Source organism: Rattus rattus, chromosome 1, assembly GCF_011064425.1.
Source record: "Rattus rattus isolate New Zealand chromosome 1, Rrattus_CSIRO_v1, whole genome shotgun sequence".
Lineage (NCBI taxonomy): Eukaryota > Metazoa > Chordata > Mammalia > Rodentia > Muridae > Rattus > Rattus rattus.
The window spans coordinates 223,411,736-223,433,766 of NC_046154.1; the positions used below are offsets into that span (position 1 = coordinate 223,411,736).

The 22,031-nt window shown below is 36.4% G+C and overlaps 1 protein-coding gene across 2 annotated transcripts in view; it reads right to left on the minus strand.

Moving 5' to 3' along the window:
* Window positions 1-22,031, minus strand: part of Csmd3 (CUB and Sushi multiple domains 3) — a 1,591,133-nt gene that overhangs the window by 1,474,188 nt on the left and 94,914 nt on the right. The window lies entirely within an intron of this gene.

Below are 22,031 nucleotides of genomic sequence, written 5' to 3' on the forward strand. Positions count from 1 at the left end.
AAGAAGTACAATGAAAGACTGGGCAGGCAGGGGCCACGTTCCAAAGTTAATATCTCAGTCTGTGCCTCAAATCACAGCAGCAGCTTGTGCCTGCTTAGTGAATCAGTTCACCATGCAACAACCATTTGTTCTAGCTTAGCTGACTATAATGAGTCTGCTCCTAATAACCTGTCTCCTGGTTTGGTGGATACATACAAAACTCTCCCTGATCCTTACTTAGCTTGAAAGTCTGCCTCTACAGGTCTGTCTGTGTCCAAGTGCCAATCCTGGTAAATAAATGAAATTCTTGCTACATTCTTGCTTTTTTAAAAGCTTACCAAGAATTCTGGTCAGGGAGAAGCTTAAAAAGTCAATGCTTGCCTAGATTCATATATTTTTCGCTAATTCATCAAAAGTCAAATAGGGTATTTTATGACTTTCAAAAGCATATAAATAAATAAATAAATATTAAAAGGTCTCTTTCAAATTGCTTCCTGCAGAGCAATTACTTTGAAGCCTTAGGTTAATTAGCTATCACCCGTTTCTATTAGTTTTCTGCCTGAACAGTTTCCAATTTGAACTTCATAACAAAATGCAAGCAGGAATCCCTTTAGCTACAATCTGATCTCTGGACTGTTTTTTTTTTTATGTTCTCAAGCCACAAATCCCTGATATTGGACAAAGGGCATATGTCTTAAAATACTATTTTGTCTGTTCATTTGCAAAAGGACTGCTGATTTATACCCTGTAAATGTTATTTTCTTTAGATAAATGGAGAATTGCACCTATGGTTAATGTCCTCCTTTTCCTAAATTCTTCATTTATTATTTTTCTTTTAAATAGATTAACCATGAAACAACAATAAAAATATTTTTCTAAGGTTTAAAATTTTGAATAAAAATAATTTAAAAACAGAAATAGAGTTTACTTAAAAATAAATATCACCACTCAGTGACCTTGGACTTTGTCCTCTAACAATTTCTGTTCTATATGCATTTTTCTAAGAATGTGAACACCTTTGAATTTTTCTGCACATTTGATATATTTTACAAGATATATTTTAAAATAGGTATCTAAGTTAGTTAATTCCTATTTTTCTTAAGGGTATTCATACACAATTAATTGTCTCTTGTTCCTTTTTAAAAATAATTTTATTCATTTACATTTCAAATGCTATCCACCTTCCTGGTTACCCCTCCACAAACGCCCACGACATCCCCCATCTCCCTTTGCTTCTATGAGGGTGCTCCTCCACCCACCCACTCCTGCCTCACTGCTCTAGCATCCCCCTGTGCTGGGGCATCAACCTCCACAGGACCAAGTGCCTCCCCTCCCATTGATATCAGATGCGGCCCTTCTCTGCTGCCTATGTCTCTGGAGTCATGGTTCCCTCCATCTATACTCTTTGGTTGTTTAGTCGCTGGATGGTCCAGTTCGTTGATATTGTTCTTCCTATGGAGTTGCAATCCCCTTCAGCTCCTTCAGTCCTTCCCCTAGCTCTTCCACTGGGGTCCCCAGGCTCTGTGTGATGTTTAGCTGTGAGTATTTGCATCTGTATTGGCCAGGTACTGGTAGAACCTCTCAGAGAACAGCTACCAGGCTCCTGTCAGTAAACACTTCTTGGCATCAACAATAGTGTGGAGGTTGGTGTCTGTAGATGGGATGTATCAGTCTCTGTTCCATTTTTGGTCCCTGTTTTTCCTTAGGACAGGAACAATACTGGGTTAAAAATTTTAAGATGTGTGAATGGCTCCATTCCTCCATTGATCCCTATAAGTTGTAATTCTCCTTTGTTGGGTATTTTGGGTAAAGTCATCACCATTGGGTCCTCAACCTTGCCTGGAGTATGGTACTTTCTAGTACCCCTAGTTCCTGTTTCTTATGTAACATAGTACTATCCACTTCTCTTCTACTCAATAGAACAAGTCACAAAGTTTGAAATGCAAGTTCTTTGGTGCTTTTCTCATATTTCAACATCTTATAGTTACAGAGCTATGAAGTGACAGGAAACTTTTAGGCACTTACAGCAATGATACTATGACACTATATTGCAACATTGTGTCTAAGGCATCATCCTTGCCTGCTCACCTCTAAAATACTCCTGTAATCACATGGAGTTTCCTAAACGAATGTGTCATAACCCCTAATTTGGATCTTAGTCTCAGATGGTCAGAAAATCAATAGGTAACCCAAGAAATCACAGATGCACCTGAAAAAATATAGTGGCAATACGATACTACAACAGATGTTCTTCATATCAAAAAGGGCAAGTAGAATACATATTTAGTTGTTTGAGATTTGTAACCAAATTTATCTTTATCTTTTATCTTTTGTGAACAAAAGTTTTATAAACATCCTTCTCCTTATTTGGCACATTTATCTAGTCTAAACATGTTGGTAAAGTCTCATTCATCGTATATTCTATTGCCATATATCTCTCCTTTTCTTGTAAATAGAATGTAATATGCTGACTAGGTGATGTATTTCTGGAATTACATCCTGGTTACCATATATAAATATTTATTAATATTTTTGTTATCTTCACTGTGACAAACTACCAAGAAATACTGTTTTTCTATATCAAGAATTTACCCTAAATTTTAAAACAGAAAAAATATGAAAACCTTATACCAAAATCATCCATTCTTTATGATTCTTCAAGTAATTTGATATTGTTTCATCATCACAAAAACTAAAGACCTTACAAACACACACACACACATACACACACACACACACACACACACACACACACACACACCTCTGTCTCTTTTTATGCTTTGTTTAGTGTTTTGAGACATGGTCTTACCATGTAGCTAAAAGTAATGGCCTTTATTTCACTATGTATATTATGTTGGTCTTAAGTTCAAAAAATTCCATTGCAACCATTACTATGATAGTTGTACATGTATATCTAGTGTATGTGTCAGCATTTTCTGAAAACTATACTTGTATAAATCATATTCATAGACTATCTGGATTGCTGATTCATAGAAATCACCAAGTATAATTATGTGTACATTATTCTCCACATTTATGTTAATGATGTCTTCTGGGTTTGATTTCAGACCTTATTCTCAGAGGAAATATGCCTGAAGAGTACAGATAGTTAATTTTGCCACGTTTACAACACATTCCAAATTTATAGACATGACATTTCAAGACTTTTACCTTCAAACCTTTTGATATTTGAGTCAGTTTACCTTAATATATTTCAGAAAGAAATCTAGGAGTAACTGATTAAAATACTCTCAGTCACAGAAATACAAGTAATCTTTAAAGGAAATACTTAAAGCTTTAAAAAGGATGTAATCAATTTTATCAATTATAATTATAACTCTCCAACTATTCTAAAATTTCCCATCATTCCAAAAGGTTATCTAAAATACTAACTTATATATTAACTTATAAAAAGAAAGGATAGGAGCAAGCTACATGGATTAGTGTATCAGGTCACTTGCCTTCAAATCTAATGTCATGAGTCTACAATGTACATTGCAGAAAGAGATAAGGCACTCCTACAAAACTATTTTCTAATGCTAATCCTCCAAATGTGTTCAGATTAACTTGTTCACTGGAACATGTGTCCACATTCAAATAATCATACATATATACATACATACACACATACATATAAGTAATTAAGATGCTATATAATTAATACTTATTATATATTAATTATTGAATTTAATAACTATATTATTTTATGTTTAAAGTTATAATAAATGCTTTACAAGCATAATTTTAAATTGAACATTTTTATAATTTCATTTATATTAAATCATACATATTATAAGAACTTTATTATAGTTTATTGTTTAATATGAATAAACTCAGAAGAAAAACAGTGATAGATTTTTGTGAGTAAAATGCATTATACTTGATATCAATTTGAAATACAGGGAAAGGATGCTGTTTCTCACCCATGAAATTATCAATATCTAATTTTTTATAATTGTGACATATAACAAAACCTATGAAAACTATGAGTAATTGTAAAAATAAGAAAGCAACTTCAAACTAACAGCATGGCATGTGGCTCTGCAACTCAAACTACTTCCATTCTTGGCTTTGTACTTGACTTTCAAAGTTAGCATCCTTGAAGCCATCTGAAAAACATTACACTTATGAGCAGGATAAAAAGGGTAAGCTGTACAACAAAATCTCCTTCCACACAGAATATTCTCAATACTGTACCTGTGTTGCAATTGCCAGGAAATCTATTTGTCAATGTTATTGTGCATGATCATACAATCCATAGCTTTCTCATTTTGTAGAGATTACTGTATGTTTAAATATGTTTAAATCTTTCTTCCCTTGACCAATTGTCAAAAGAAAATATTTAACAATACAATTATATGTTACCAAATAAAGTAATATAGAGAAGAATCTGGTCAATGATGAAGAACAAGACCAGAAGGAAATTGTTCATTGCTGATTTTGAGACACTTTAAAAATAAAAAAAATCGACCACCCTCTCCTACCCCCTGCCCCTTCATTATGATGAAAACCTCCCAGTGCAACCTACTGCTCAGATCCCTCAATGGGAGCCACTCGGCATTGCAGTGTATTTCGTCTTTGTAAAGATATTCCATTCAACATATTCTTCAGCCTACCTTATTTTAATGCTAAAAAGAATCATATATAAATTAAATTATGATAACCAACTGAAATACTTTTGAAACAAAACATAGATCCAGAAAACACAACAGTTCAAGGCATAGTCATTCCTTAATGTTGAAGTGCTCTAATATGTATTTAATTATTTTTTAATTTCATTTATGAGTGAGTTTTATGTATTCTGGGCATGCTTTGAAGTTATTTTGTAGCCAAAGACACCAAACTCCTGATCCTCCTTCCTACTTTATTTTGCTATTTCACATGATAAAGTTTGCAACTTAATTTTATCCAGTAAGTTTTAAAGTGTAATATAATATTATACATAAACAAATCCTATGTAAATATATCATAAACTATAACAGGAGTCTCTGAAGACATTATAATTACTCTTGAAGAAATAAGGAATTATTAAATTTTGAGATGTTTTCTGAAAAAGTTAAACTGATTCCACGTTTTACCGTGTTTTTTTTTCATATCAGATAAACAATCTTTAGTTTTAATGTAACTGCCAATATTGTTCCAGTGGCATTCTTGATCCCACGTGTATTAGTTTTAGTAGCCTATTGGAATATTCTAGATTATACTTCACTTCTTATACTTATTCTAAACACTCTTCTATGTGTCCCAAATACCCACTTCTTTTCTTCTTAGTGGGAGAAAACACACACTCCTCTTCTGAATTCCTTGGCTCTTTGCAGTCAACATCTGTGTGCATATGCGTCTGTTTAGCCTGGAGTTACCTAGAATATTCACTGTCTTCCATAAAAAGAAATATAAGGCAGTAGAAGAGCCAAAACATTTCCAGTGGTGTCTTAAAAATCTAAGGGATTCACTACAAGATTTTTACCAAAGCTGCCAGTCTTAAATAAGTAATTGTGAAATAGCTTTTCAACCAGACTGCAGACTGCTTTGGAAACCATTAGCAGACCCAGTACAGTAAACACTACACCACAGTGTCTTAGAGTAGAAACTACTTTCTCATTACTTCCAAGCTTCAAATCACATTCTACATGAATTTTTCAAAATATAGATTATTCCTGCAAATAAATGGCCTGGCTGGTAATTATGAATTCTAAATTATTTCTAAAGTACCAATAGCAGGGTTAAAAAAGTTAATCAGTAGACTAAACAAAGGTTAAGGTAAAAAAAATTCAAATAAAGTTATTATAAAAATATATTTTAGGTTGTTCTGATTAATTGTAAAAGAAACACTAAACAATTTGTTTTGTTTTGATGTTTTGTGAACAATAATATATTTATTGACAAAAGGAATAAGTATTTCATTTTTCAATGACTTATTTATTCATTTTACATCTTTATTACAGCCTTTTCTTCCCAGTCCCCTCCCCACACACAGCCCCTTCTCCATACCCCATCTCCTTTCCTCTGAGAAGAGGGAATCTTCACCTGAATACCAACCAAGACTGGCACAAGTCATGAAAGGACAAGTCATATCCTCTTCCACTGAATCCAGAAAAGGCAGGGCAGTTAGCAGAACAGGATCCATCGGCAGGTACAAGGGCAGGCAATGGATTCAGGGAGAGCCCACCTCCCGCCAAGCCAGTTGTTGAGTGACTCACAAGAAGACCAAACTGCTCATCTGCTACATGTATGCTAGGAACCTAGGTCCAGACTATGGATGTTCTTTGGTTGGTGGTTAAGCCTCTGGGAGGCCCTATTGAAATTCTAGATTTTGAGAAATTATGGGACTCTTAAGACATGACAACAGATTTTATCACTCATAATATATATCCTGCATAGGTGAAACGGAGGAAAATTTTAAGTAATAAATCAATATAATGCTTGTTATCATGTTTTTCTATCATGAATACCATAATCCCTTAAATTTTAGGCACTAAAATGGAATGGATTACAATCAATTCCACATTGTAAAAATTAGGTGTCTTAAACTTAAAGTCTCTGCTGTAAGTCCAACAGTTTGGAACAATTTTTAATCTCCATGATTCTGGGTTCTTTTAATAAGAGAGAAGAGAGGAGAGGCATATGGAGAGTTCAGTGGGAGGAAAGTGAAAGGGAAAATGATATAATTATACATAATCTCAAAAATAAAAATAAATTGTAGTATGCCCCCATAGACTGATGAACAAATTTTACTAACTATTGTTAATACGGTTTATTTCTCTTTAAATGAAAATTTGATCACATGTATCTTCTCAACTCCTTTAGTGGCATAATTTATGATCTGGGTACACATGAAGCTGGACCTAAGTACCTATCAAACAGGGAAAGTTGTATGAAGTAAGCAGCCTTCCCAAATCATCTAGGATGGCTATATTTCAATTTGACAATTCTTTTGTCTACAGCAGTGCCTGAATGATTATGCAAATTTAAAATGGCATAGCATTCTAAGTTGAGAATACCTATATTGTGAGTGTTGTTTTCCAATCTAAATATATCTACCTCCTTTTCTCTGTTTCTTGCTGTTGTGAGACGCTGACCCAGAAGATATATTTGATATATGGCTTTCTGGTATCATAAACTTTCACATAATGTAAGATAAGGCCAGGAAGGTAAAAGAAGAAGAAATAAAATATCCAGAGGAAAGACAGATCATTGTTTTTAAAAGTGACCATGCAAAGTTTAGAACCGAGGCTGAAGCAATGCCCATTCAGAGGGTGCCCCGCATGTGGCTCATACATATAGAGCCACCAAACTGGATAAGATGGATGAAGCAAAGAAGTTCAGGCCGACAGGAACTGGATGCAGATCTCTCCTAGGTGACACACCCAGAATATAGCAAGTACATATGCGAATGCCAGCAGCAAACCACTGAACTGAGAATGGGACACCCGTTCAAGGAATCAGAGAAAGGACTGGAAGAGGTTTAAGGGGCTTGAGACCCCATATGAACAACAATGCCAACCAACCAGAGCTTCCAGGGACTAAGCCCTACCCAAAGACTATACATGGACTGACCCTGGGCTCCAACCTCATAAGGTAGCAATGAATAGCTAGTAAGAGCACCAGTCCCTTGGTCCTGGCAGACTGAACCCCCAGTTAATGTGATTGTTGGATGGAGGGTGGTTTGGGGGTGGATGGGAGGGAACACCCATGTAGAAAGGGAGGGGAGGGACTAGGGGGATGTTGGCCCAGAAACCGGGAAGGGGAATAACAATCAAAATGTAAATAAGAAATTCTCAAGTTAATAAAGATAAAAAAAAATCAAAAAAAAAATAAATAAAAGTGACCATGGATATACTCCTTGTTTGATGTGTAAACTTACTGTAAAATTCAAAAAATTAGCAGAAGCCCAAGGAGTAATGGGCAATCTATTAGCAAAGACGACCTCTAAGTGTTGTGCTGAAATCAAACCCCCTATGTGTCCCCACACTTTGCTTCTTCAAGGCAACTGTGTTGTTTCATTTTTAATTTATTTGTCCTTAATTTAAAAAGACAAAGGCCTCACTTTGAGATTTGGTTCTGCTCATTCAAGCATTTACAAATAATGATGCCTTTAATCTTCTCCATATCCCTGTGAGGTATATTCTATAGTCTCAATTTTCAGTTGATGCCACATGCAGAGAAAAAAATAATTAGAAGAAATGGGCTACATTATACGGGTACCAACTGACCGAGAAGGATTTCAACACACATATTTACTCTTGCTCATAATTCCACATAGATTTATTTTTTTCACCTATTAAGTTCTATCCCTAACAGTCTTCCTTCGTTGTTTAAGGATTCTTCTGTCTTTCTCTACATTTCCAAGCTATACCGTAAGATGAATACTTTTGAAATAAATTCTACACAGGCAGATCAAAGGTCAGTTAAAACGTGGTGTATCTCTATTCTGAGTATTTTGCCTTTCCACATGAGTTTGAGAATTCCACTTTCCTTGTCTTTGAAGAATTTTTTTTTGAATTTTGATGGGGATTGCATTGAATCTGTAGATTGCCTTTGGTAGGATGGTCATTTTTACTATGTTCATTCTGACAATCCATGAGCATGGGAGGTTTCTCCACGTTCTGAGGTCTTTGATTTCTTTCTTGAAAGACTTGAAGTATTTTTTTTATTATTGGATATTTTTTATTTACATTTCCCTTTCCTGATTTCACCTCCATAAATCCCCATCCTATTCCCCTTCACCTTCTTCTATAAAAGTGTTGCCCCTCCCAAAACACCCACCCTCTCCCACCTCCCAACCCCGACATTCCCCTACACTGGGGTATACATCCTTGGAAGGACCAAGGGCTTCTCCTCCTATTGGTGGCCAACAAGCCCATCACCTGCTACATATGCAGCTGCAGCCATGGGTCTGTCCATGTGTATTCTTTGGGTAGTGGTCAAGTACCTGGGAAATCTGGCTGGTTGGTATTGTTGTTCTTATAGGATTGCAAACTCCTTTAGCACCTTCAGTCTTGTCTCTAACTCCTTATCATAAAGATCTTGCACTTGTTTCATTAGAGGTACCCCAAGATATTTTATACTATCTGTGGCTATTGTGAAGGGAGTTGTTTCCCTAATTTCACACTCAGCCTGTTTATCATTTGTATAAAGGAATGTTACTGATTTATTTGAGTTAATTTTATACCTGGACACTTTGCTGTAATTGTTTATCAGCTGGAGAAGCTGTGTGGTAGAATTTTTAGGATCCCTTATATAGGCTTTCGTATCATATGCAAATAGTGATACATTTAATTCTTCTTTGCCAATTTGCCCTTGATCTATTTTTGTTGTCTGATTGTTCTAGTTAGCACTTCAAGTACTATAGAGAGAGTGAGCATCCTTGTCTTTTCCCTGATTTTAGTGAGATTGCTTCAAGTATCTCTCCATTTAATTTGATATTGGCTGTTGTTTTGCAGTAAATTGTTTTTATTATGTTTAGGTATGGGCCTTGAATTCTTTTTTTTTTTTTTTGGTTCTTTTTTTTGGAGCTGGGGACCGAACCCAGGGCCTTGCGCTTCCTAGGCAAGCTCTCTGCCACTGAGCCAAATCCCCAGCCCCGGGCCTTGAATTCTTGATCTTCCAATACTTTTAACATAAAGTGTTGTATTTTTTCAAATGATTTTTCTGCATCTAAAGAGATGATCGTGTGATTTTTTTTTCTTTGAGTTTGTTTATATAGTGGATTACATTAATGGCTGTTCATATATTGAACCAACCTTGCATCTGTGGGATGAAGCCTATTTGATTGTGGTGAATGATGGTTTTGACTTGTTCTTTGATTTGGATTGCAAGAATTTTATTGAGTATTTTTGCATTCATATTCATACACGAGATTGGTCTGAAGTTCTACTTTTAGGGAGGGTTCTTGTGTGGCTTCAGTATCAGAGTAATTGTCGCTCCATAGAATGAATTAGATAACGTTCCTTCTGTTTCTATTTTATGGAATAGTTTGAGGAATATTGGTATCAGGCTTTCTTTGAAGGTCTGGTAGAATTCTGTACTAAATCCATCTGGACTTGAGCTTTTTTGGGGTTGGCAGGTTTCTAATTACTTCTTCTATTTCCTTATGGGATATGAGCCTGTTTAGAAAGGGCTCTTATCCTGCTCTTGGCTTAGGTTTGGTATGTGATATCTGTTTAGAAACCATCCTTTTCTACTATATTTTCTAAACAATTCTTAACAATAAAAGAATGATGGGGGGAATCAACATCCCTGACCTCAAGTTCTACTACAGAGAAATATTTATAAAATCTGCATGGTATTGCTGCAGAGACAGACAGATTGATCAATGGAAAGAATTGAGATTCAGAAATAAAACCACGTACTTAACTATACATGATCTTTGACAAAGAAGTCAAAAATATACAATGGAAAAAAGAAAGCATCTCCAACAAATGGTGCTGTTCTAACTGGCTATCGGTATGTAGAAAAGTGAAAATAGACCCATATTTGTCACCATGCACAAAGCACAAGTCCAAGTTGATCAAGGACCTCAACATAAAACCAGATACACTAAATCTAATGGAAAAGAAGGTAGGAAGGAGCCTTGAACTCATTGGCACAGGGGGAAATTTCCTAAACGAACTCCAATGGCTCACACTCTAAGATAAAAAATTGATAAATAGGAAATTGGAAAGCTTCTGTAAGGCAAAGGACATAGTGAAGAAGACAAATCGGCATCCTACAGGTTAGGAAAGTCTTCACTAATCCCACCTCCAATAGAGAAATAATATCCAAAATATATAAAGAACTCAAGAAGCTAACCACCAAAAAACCAAATAACCCAATCAAAAAATGGCGTATAGAACTAAACTGAGAATTCACACAGAGGAATCTCAAATGGCTGAGAAGCACCTAAGACGTCTTCAATGCCCTTAATGATCAGAGAAATGCAAATCAAAACGACCCTGAGATTCCACCTTACACCAAGCAGAATGGCTAAGATCAAAACCTCAGGTGACAAACATGTTGGCAAGGATGTGGAGAAAGAAACACTCCTCCATTGCTGTTGGGATTGCACGTGGGTGTACAACCTCTCTGGAAATCAATTTGGAGGTTCCTCAGAAAATTGAAAATAGACCTACCTAAAGACCGAGCAATACCATTCTTGGGAATATACCCAAAAGATGTCCCACCATGTCACAGGGGCACATGTTCCACTATGTTCATAGAGGCCTTATTTGTGATGGCCAGAAGCTGGAAACAACCCAGATGTCCCACAACAGAAGAACGGATACAGAAAATGTGGTTCATTTACACAATAGTATACTATATAGCTATTAAGGACAAGGATAATCTGAGTTTTGCAGGCAAATGGATGGAGCTAGGAAATATCATACTGAGTGAGGTAACTCAGACCCAAAAGGACATGCACAGTCTCACTAATAAGTGGATATTATGCAAAAATTAAAAAAATACAGAATAACCAAGATACAGTCCACATAACTCAAAAAGATCAACAAACTGAGGATCTCCCGTGAGGATGCCTCAGTCCCAATTGGGAGGGAGAAGAAAGCAACAAGGGTGTATGGAGGGAGGGACCTAAGAGGGAAAGAGGGTAGGATTGGGGGAGGAGAGGAAAACATGGTCTTATACTGGGTGGGGCTGAAGACTAAAGCCTTGAGGGCCAGCAGAAAAAAATGGAAACAGGCGACCTTGGGAGGAAGGAGGTTGAGAGGATGCTTCAAGAGACCTAGGAACTGAGAGATCCTCCTTACTCAAAAAGGGGTACCCTAAATGAAATGCCCTACAGTGGGAAGAGGGAACTTGTTGAGCTCACCTCCAGCAGAAAGACAGGGCATAAAGAGAGGAATGGGGTTCCTATCCCACAGTCATAGCTTTGACCCATAATTCTTCCTTTATGAAAGAAAAGTAGGGATAGAAATGGAGAAGAGCCTGAGGAAAAGAAGGTCCAGTGACAGGCCCAAAGTGGGAACCAGCTCAAGGGAAGGTCCCAGATCTGACACCATGGGGCATTCACAGAAAGGAACCTATCACAACTTCCCTCCAAAAGACCCAACAAGCAGCTGAAAGTCAGATGCAGATATGTGCACTCAACCAATGAGCAGAAGCTGCTGACCCCTCTGATTGAATTTTGAAGTAACTGGAGGAAGCTGAAGAGGAAGGCAACCCTGTAGGAGGACCAGCAGTCTCATTTAACCTGGACCCCAAGATCTCTCAGACACTGGATCACCAACCAGGCAGCATACACCAGCTGAAATGAGGCCTCCAACACACATACTGCAGAGGACTCCCAGGTCTGAATTCAGTCAGAGAAGATGAATTTACCCTTCAATTGACTGGAGGCCCCAGGAAGTTTGGAGGTGGGTGGGGTAGGGACATTCTTGTGGAGACAGGGAGCAGAAGGGGGCAGGTATAGGATGTGAACAGTCAGGGTGTGAGGGCGGATCAAGAGGATAATAAAATCTGGAATGTAAACAACAATCCCTTTTGAATCTTACATCATATTTCAAGTTTTTCTCTTACCGTGATATAAATTGATTACAAATTTCAAGATAATAGATTTTTAAAATATGAATACCCATTTGTATCATGTCCAATACCATTGATTAGATAAAGCAATATTTTATTTTATTCTGTTGCCATCTATGTTTTTGCCTTATCTGGCTGTATAGACCAGAGTCCAACCTCTGCTATCTCAGTGAATCAGGGTCTTGTATGTTTAACAAATCCGAATAGCCAATAGGATTCAGAGATCCTTCTACCTCTACAGGATTGGAAATACATGTGTGCATTTCTGCCCACCCTTTATTTGGTGGCTGTTGATTGGGTAAATCCTCTTTCCTATGTCGTGAGCATTTAACCAGCTGAGCCTTTTGCCCAGCTCGTCAATGTTTCATTTTTAATCAAATATTAAATATTTTAAAAATATTTGTCTTATAGGCAACTGACAACTGTGGAGGGACAAATAAACGAATAAATAAACCACTAAGTTTTGGTTGTTTCTGATAGTTATCTTGCTTTCCTTTCATTTACAAATGACATAACACACTTCATGTAATAGTCTTCATCTCCATTGCCATATTTGAGAGTCTTTTGAACTAAAATCACTTATTTCCTGACTTGTTCAGAAACCTAAAGTAAAAGGTAAGCTGCCTGTCATGTTTTATTCAAAAACTTCTATATAAAATTAAATAAATAAACCTTTGAAAGAAAGCAGCAGTCTGGGAAAAAGCAACAAAAATATTTCTATACCAATAGAGACGATAAACGCTTTTCCTGTCTGTACCCCAACCTATCTTCCTTTTCACACTTATTTTCCTTACTGCAGCAGCAATAATGTGATTTTTCCCTTTTGTATTGTTGCTCCATACACCTTATCCTAGTGCTAATAATAACTGCTGTCGTTATTATCTCTTTCCACACCTCTATGGCTCTTGCCTTGGGCCTGGAGTCACTATTTACTTGAGAGGAAACAGTATATTGAAAGACTTAGAAGGTGAAAAATCAAAGTTTTTGTGGTTCTGGGCAGCTGAGGTTAGAGTCCTTTGGCACATAAGAAAACAAATGACAAATACTTCTAAATTCTTTCCAAGGTTTTCTTTCTTGCAGGGTTGGAACACAAAAGTGTGAGTGACAGCTACGATGACATTATCATTTTGGGGACACAGTTCTCTAGGTGATATTATACAGGGAAATAGAGGAGGTGGAAGATAAATTGTCATTGAATGGGTTTTCATACCACTGGCAGTGTAATTTAGTTTAATAGTAGTGACAGTCCAGTTTGAACCTGCTGACAGATGGTTGCTGGCAAAAAAAGATATGGTTGAGACTTACTGTCAAGATACAAGCTTTCATGTTAACTGAACAACATTTTTTAAAGAACATTTCAAAGGATGATGAAAATAAAAAGAAATGATATTTAACACTCACATTGTATGAGGCATATCTAAGTGCTCCTAGTAGTATAGACGCTGGCTGAGAGAGATAGCATAATATTGTAAGGGTGAGTGACTCCAAGAAAGAATGAGTCTTGAAAAATAAGTTTTAGTGTTTGCTAGGATTTTGTATGTCTAAGGGTACTCAGAGAAAAGGGCAAGGTTGCCAGATTAAGTGTAACTGAGAAACACCATAACCTCTGGCATTTAAATAGAAAATAGAAAATGGCATACTTTTCGTAGCCCATGACCAAGATGTGCACTTTGTAAATTCTTGATAGCTCCATTGGGATCTTGACTAATCTTCAGTAGTTTGAAGGTGGTTGTTAAACAATACCCATAAGAATTTTTTTAAATAATTTACTTCGCACCGTAGAATGTCAAGGTACCTACATTTGTTACATTCATTTTTTAGAAACTAGAATGGAACCAAGGGAGATTATATAATATCTTAATTGAACATTGATTCAAATAAGGGAGGTATTACTATGTAACAAACAGGGACATTCAACTCAAGACCTTTCAGGGAAACACCTAGTACAGCTTATTGGACAAGGTCAAATAGCAAATTGTCTCTTTTCTATGGTATAAACATTTGGGAATTAGTAAAGATGAATAGAAAACTATTGATTATTTAGAAATAACGAGGAATTCTAGAGATTAAGAAGGTGTAGGTGGGACACTGGAAAAAGGTATTTATATACAGAATGTTTTCATTTTTTTAAAAACTGTCTTCTGAACACACAAAAGATCTTATTGACCAGAGAAGATTAGCAAATACCTGTTCTCAAACATAGTTTATGGTTTGGGAATTTTGTTTTGCTTGTTCTGTTTTGCCAAAATTTAGATACACTAAAATCCATCTTCTTATCCTATCTTATCTTACCTTATCTTATCCTATCCTCTTCACGTCGTACCCAATTCTCCATGGCTTCATTAGTAAAAGTTCATTTGTTTTAAGATGCAATAATATGATAGCTACTGAATTCTGCCTCCTTCTATTAGGTACTTCTCTGTTAAGTTTTTAATAAACTTTGGCAACTTTGGCTCTGTATAGTGTTGCAGATTTGCTAGAAATTCCCAATTATTTTTTCATTTTTCTATAAGTAGGACCACACAGCATTCTGTGCCTCAATGTGCCATGGTGTCTATTAAAAAGTTCACAGAAGCACCAGACACATATATCAATTGAAAGCACTCTCTATACAACCCTTTCTCTGAGTCTCCTATCTAAAAATGTATGCCTATTTTAAGGATTCTTTATAGCTTTAAAAAATGATGATCCTTCCTCTTTCATCATTTGCAAAATGACTCCAACTACTAGTTTCTAACACTAAACAGAATATATGCTGAATAGTGCTTAAGTCATTGCATTTAAAGTTTCATTTTGTAAAATATTATACTATAAACAGATTATTCTTTCTACTTGGAATGAGTATAGAATGAATGTCTTTCCACAAATGGATCACTAGCTCATGAAATTTTATCATCACTCTTAGAGTTAAAGAAGGTACAGTAAGTGGCACAGATGCTGAATACTTTTGTAAAAGTCCATAAACCGTATTGTAGCTATGACTTACAGAATAACAGCCTGTAAAAGAGAATCTTTAAAAAGCTTTATATACTTAAATGTTTATTATAAAAAATAGCTTATTTCAAAATCAAGTGTATGATTTCACATGACATTAAGCCCATTTTTCTTGAAAACAGCTACTCTTTAGCGAAAATAGAAAATCTACACTCAAACATAATCATAAAATATGCTACATCCCATAATATAATAGAATATTTTCTCCAAATAATTCAACTCATAGTGTTGTGCTTATGATATTCTTGAGAGTAAGTAGTGAAATCTACTTATTCTCCTAAAATCTGGGCAGTATATCTGATTCCCTAGAATTAAAAGTTTTATTTATTTTATGTATATGAGTACACTGTAGCTGTCTTCAGACACACCAGAAGAGGGCATCTAATCTTATTACAGATGGTTGTGAGCCACCATGCGGTTGCTGGGAATTGAACTTAGGACCTCTGGGAGAGCAGTCAGTTCTCTTAACCGCTGAGCCATCTCTCCAGCCCGATTCCCTAGAATTAAAGAGTAATAAATGTAATATAAATAAATGATTTTGCCTGGCTCATGAGAAGACAAGTAGTTTAACTTCAAGTTAGAAGCCTAGGCTACCATGAGTGAAGCTTAACCATGTGTCAAGAAAACAGTAGATGACAACAACTACTATAGCCCCTATATAAGATGATACCTAGAACATGTGAAGTAAACCATTTTCACTGTTGCAGTCCCTGTTGAGGACCCAAGCTAACGACAGTCTCATGGTTGTCTACAGACAGCATTTTAGAGCAAGAAAATCTACTCGAGTGTGTGTGTGTGTGTGTGTGTGTGTGTGTGTGTGTACACATGTATTTAGGAATATGTATACACATACATATGTACATGTACACACATATATACATATATGTTTGTTTAATAATTCTTCTGTAGAATGTTACTTTCATGTATGTTTTCAAGGCTAACCATATTTTATTGGATAACTAGTTGATGTGACCTTAACTGAGAAAGATTATTTCTCCTGCTCTCATCATTCCTTACTTGCCTGTAGTTCTTTGTCTAGAGTTAAAGCTTGGAGTGGGTAGGAATACTATAAGATCAAGTGGATATGGGGTTTGCAGTGTGTGTGAGATTTTGTCTTGTAGGGATGTCAGATGCTATATACATAAAATTGCAGCAACATGACAGCCTAAATATGTCATCATTTTAATTCACTAAAGTTCCGATATTCTTTTCTACCAAACCCTGATAACTGAAGCACAGTAGAGCAGAAAACAAAACAGAACAGAACAAAACAACCAATAAAACCTTAAATGTAAATAATCAATTTGGAAATCTGATCATAGACTAATAAAACCTTGAACCTAAACAATCTTGGAAATATAATCATACCTTAGAGATATTTCTATAAAGCCATATCCTTTGAGATTTTTAATTTATTAAATAAATCTCTGTAAATTAGGAAGATTTCTGTTCAGAAAACTAATCACTGATGAAATACACACAGGTAACTTAAATTCAATAAAATATGAAAGCTAATCAGATATCATATATTAATCAAGTTATTTCAAGCTCTCTAGGTTTTTACTACCTTACTAAAAAGATAGAAATTATTTGGACTCTTCTCATTTCTCCTCATGACATTCCTTGGCTGTTTATTTCCTTTATTCATTTCTGACATTTAACATGCAGTTGAAACATGCCCATGAATTACATGTTTCTCTATGTTTCTGTTAGGACCAGAATAATTCTATCAACTATTACATGGATTTCTTGATCTCATATATCTTACTTTTTTATCCAAAAGTTATGCCATCTCTCTCCTTTATTTTATTTATTTATTTATTTATTTATTTATTTATTTATTTATTTATTTTAAAGGTATGGGTTAAAATTTACTTTTTAGTTTATATAAATAATTTCTCTAAGATATCCAATACTACCTTTAATTACAGGGTTTTCTTGAAATTTTTGTATTAGACTTATTTCTTTAATTTCAAATGTTATTGGCCTACCCGGTGTCCTATCCATAAACTTCCCCATCCTCTCCCCCTCTTCCATACGGGTATTTCCCCCATCAACTCCTCTTATCCCCAACCCGACATTCCCTGCACTGGGGTCTAACTGTGGCAGGACCAAGGGCTTCCCCTTCACTAGTTCCTAACAAATTTATTCTCTGCTACATATGCAGTTGGAGCCCTGGGTCAGTCCATGTATGTCTTTCTGTGCTGGTTTAGTCCCTGGAAGCTCTGGTTGGTTGCCTCTGTTGTTCTTATGGGGTTGCAAGCCCCTTCAGCTCTTTCAATCCTTCCTCTAATTCCCCCAAAGGGGGTCCTGTTCTCAGTTCAGTGGTTTGCTGCTAGCATTTGCCTCTGTATTTGACATGCTCTGGATGTGTCTCTAAGGAGAGATCTATAACTGGTCCCTTTCAGCATGCACGTTTTAGCTTCGTCAATCTTATCTAGTTTGGTGGCTGTGTGTGTGTGTGTGTGTGTGTGTGTGTGTGTGTGTGTGTGTGTGTGTATGCCACATATGGAGCAGGCTCTGAATGGCCATTCCTTCAGTCTCTGCTCTAAACTTTACCTCCATATCTCCTCCTAGGATATTTTTGTTCCGCCTTTTAAGAAGGAGTGGGAGCGTCATCATTTTGGTCATCCTTCTTTTTGAGATTCCTGTGGTCTGTGGATTACATCTTGGGAAATTCGAACTTTTGGAATAATATCCACTTATCAATGAGAGCACACCAAGTGTCTTTTCCTGTGATTGGGTTACCTCACTCAGGATGATATTTTCTAGTTCATTCTATTTGCCTGTGAATTTCATAAAGTCATTGTTTTTTATAGCTGAGTAATATTCCATTGTGTAGATGTACCACATTTTTTTAATCCATTTCTCTGTTGAAGGACATCTGGGTTCCTTCCAGCCTTTTGCTATTATAAATAAGGCTGCTATGAACATAGTGGAGCATGTGTCTTTGTTGTATGTTGGAGCATCTTTCGGGTATATGCCCAGGAGAGGTATAGCTGGGTCCTCAGGTAGTGCAGTGCCCAATTTTCTGAGGAAACTCCAGACTGATTTCTAGAGTGGTTGTACCAGTCTGCAATCCCAATGGCAATGGAGGAGTGTTCCTCTTTCTTTACATCCTTTCCGATGTCTGCTGTCACCTGAGTTTTTACCTTAGCCATTCTGACTGGTATGAGGTGGAATCTCAGGTTTGTTTTGATTTGCATTTACCTGATGACTAAGGATGTTGAACATTTCTTTAAGTGCTTCTTGGCCACTGGATATTCCTCAACTGAGAATGTTTTGGTTAGCTCTGTACCCCATTTTAATAGGGTTATTTGGCTCTCTGGAGTCTAACTTCTTGAGTTCTTTGTATATTTTGGATATAAGCCCTCTCTCTCCTTTATGTCCAGACTCCTTTCATACTGAAGCTACATACTCTCCACAAAATGTTCTTCTCCCTTATTGCCTTCCTCTCTTAATTTAAAAATCTATATATTTTTAAAACAGAAAAGTGATTCTGGTTCTATTTGACTTACATTTTTTTCCATACTCAAGTCTCACCCATTTGCTTTACCTTTAAATTATACGAACATTAGGGAAATAAAACGTTGGAGTACTCACACGCACTTCATTAGTGAGCAACCTGGGTGCTAGAGAGGAACTTTTAGTTCCTTATCCCAGATACAGCTCCAAGACCAAAATGCTAGAAAACATAGTGTTTCTTGTATGAGTAATATTTCAATATTAGATAAAATGGAAAATGCATGGGAGAATACATTACAAAGTTTGAACTACATGAAGTTCTTGACAAAACTTATTATTTTGATACTTACATAACATGCTATAAAAAAAGCTTACAAAATTTTTAAAAATTTAAAAAGTCAAATTTTTAAATTAATAAAATTGAAACTGGGGGGAAGATTATTTTATGATGAAAGAAGCTTTTCTTTGCTTAATAAACACAGAAATTTCATACTGTTCACTTTTAGAGAGTAGAAATTAATGATTATTTATAATTTGATCATGATAACTTTAAGTCACAACAATAGCATGAAAAGAAACTAAACTTATTGCACAAAATTGGTGACTTTCTTAAAAATTAAGCAATATTTCTCATAATCATAAAATTGAATTTTCCTCAAAATAAAAGAAATCAGAAGCTGTGAAGTGTATTTAAACAGCAGACATTACCCAAAGTATTGTATAGAAATTATCTATTTCAATTGTTAGCAAAGCCTTAGGAGAATATCATTTCCTTTTCACAAATGGAAATTTAAATTTATTCATGTTAACATGAGTAATATCCAATATAGTCATTGTCATATTTTAGGTTTAATATCCTGAATTTTGGTTACCAAAGAAAATGAAAAGTTGAAAAACTTCTAGAAATCCTGAAGATGAGTCTTGATTTCTTCTTTTTCCTTTACTATTTGACTAAAGCAATTTAAGGGAGAGAGAATTTATTCCAGCTAAAAGTTCCAGGTAACAGTGTATCATAGAGAGAAAGTCAAGGCAGCAAGTGGTTCCAAAAGTACTCATAGGACATTCACATACAAAATAGAGCCATGGATGCATGCATGTTATCATTCTATTTGTCTTCTCTACTCTGCACTGCCCAGACTCTGTTACGACTTTAACAGTGTCACCCACAGTGGGCAGATATCCCTACCCTACAGGTATTTTAAAGTCCCTTCAACAGATGAGTTCAGATTTTGTCAGTTGACAATACTAGCTATTACAACATTTTTAGGAGACAAATACTACTTCTCAAGCTTGTATACTCGCTTTTATTATTTTTAATGTATTTATTAAATTACTTTATTTACATTCCAAATTTTGGCCCCCTGGCAGGTCCCCCTTCCCTCACTTCTTCATCCTATTTTCCCCTCCCCTTTGCCTCTGAGAGGGTCTCACCCCACTCACCCATACTCCTTATGCACCAGCCCACAGCATTCCTGGGGCATCTAGTTTCTAAAGGATTGGGCTCATCCTCTCACTAGTCCAGACAAGGCAGTCCTCAGGTACATATGTGCAGTGGAGGGTAGGGGGCACAGACCAGGCTATGTAAGCTCTTTGGTTGTTGGCTAAGTTTCTGGGAGCTCTGGGATGGGGGGTGGTGGTCCAGGTTACTTGATACTGTTGTTTTTCCTCTAGGGTTCCCATCTCCTTCAGCTTCTTCAATCCTTCCCCTAACTCTTTCATAGGAGTCCCAAACCCCCGTCCAATGATTGACTGAAAGTATCTGCATCTGCATCTGTCACCTACTGTTAAAGCCTCTCACAGGACAGCCATGCTAGGCTCTTATCTGCAAGCACAGCATAGCATCAGTAATAGTGACAGAGTTTGGTACATGAGAATGGAATGGATCCCAAGTTGGGCAGGTCACTGCCCTTTCCGTTAGACTTCACTGCGTTTTAGTCCCTGCATTTCATTTAGATAGGAACAATTCTCAGTCAAAATTTTTGAAGATGAGTGGATGGCCCCGTCTCTTTACCGGGGGTTCTGAACCAGGTAACCACGACCCAAAGGAATTGGATGTGCTCACTGATAAGTGTATATTAGCCATAAAGTACAGACTACCCATGATACAAATCACAGAACTGATAAAGTTTAACAAGAAAGAAGACCCAAGTAAGGATGCTTCAATCCCACTTAGAAGAGAGAACAAAATAACCATGGGAGGCAGAGGGAGGGAGGGACCTGGGTGCGAGAGAAGAGGGGAAGCAGATCAGGAAAAGGAGGACAGGATCAGGTATGGGAGGAGACAGGAGAGAAACCTAGAGGGTCAGGAGAATGAATGAAAATATGCAGCTGTGTGTTCAGCGGGGGAAGGAGAGCGGAAGGGGGGGGTGAGTTGGGGTGGAAACCTCTAGAAAGTCCCAAGTGACCTTGGATATGAGAGGCTCCCAGGACTCGTTGAGGATAATCTTAGCTGAAACGCTAAGATTAGGGAGATGGAACCATTCATATTGAGAAATAATGGTTGATTTCAGATCTGCTTGCCCCTGCCTCTTGAGTGGTAGAATTAAGGTGTGTGCTGCCACGACCACTAGACAAGAAGACTTTTGATCACAGAAGGATTGGAGGGTTCTCTTTATGAGGGAACCCGCAGAGGGCGGATAGACTCTAAAAAAGACAAATCAGACATCAAGTCAAAGAGGATGGATATTGAGGAAAAGCAGAACAAAGACTTGATTGTGGAGGGATAATCTTGGCTGAAGACGCATAAGAATTAAAGGACGACAATGGAACATTTTTTTGGTATATGAATTCATTTTAGGAGAACATGGATAAAAAGATTTTGTACTAAATTCTCTTTTCAAGATCAATTTGTAGCTGAGCTGTTTATATCCCTTGACTGGTAGCCAACACTGAAACACTAAATTATTCAATTGCTTCAAATTTGTTAACCTCACATTCTTTTTCCCATGCGCCTGTTTTAGGCCCGTCCTCTGCATCAAGACATTTTTAGATTTGTTTGAAATCTGCTATTATTTTATTCAAAGTGAGTTTATTCAAAACAACTTTCACTTCATTTTCAGACATTTTCTTTTCAT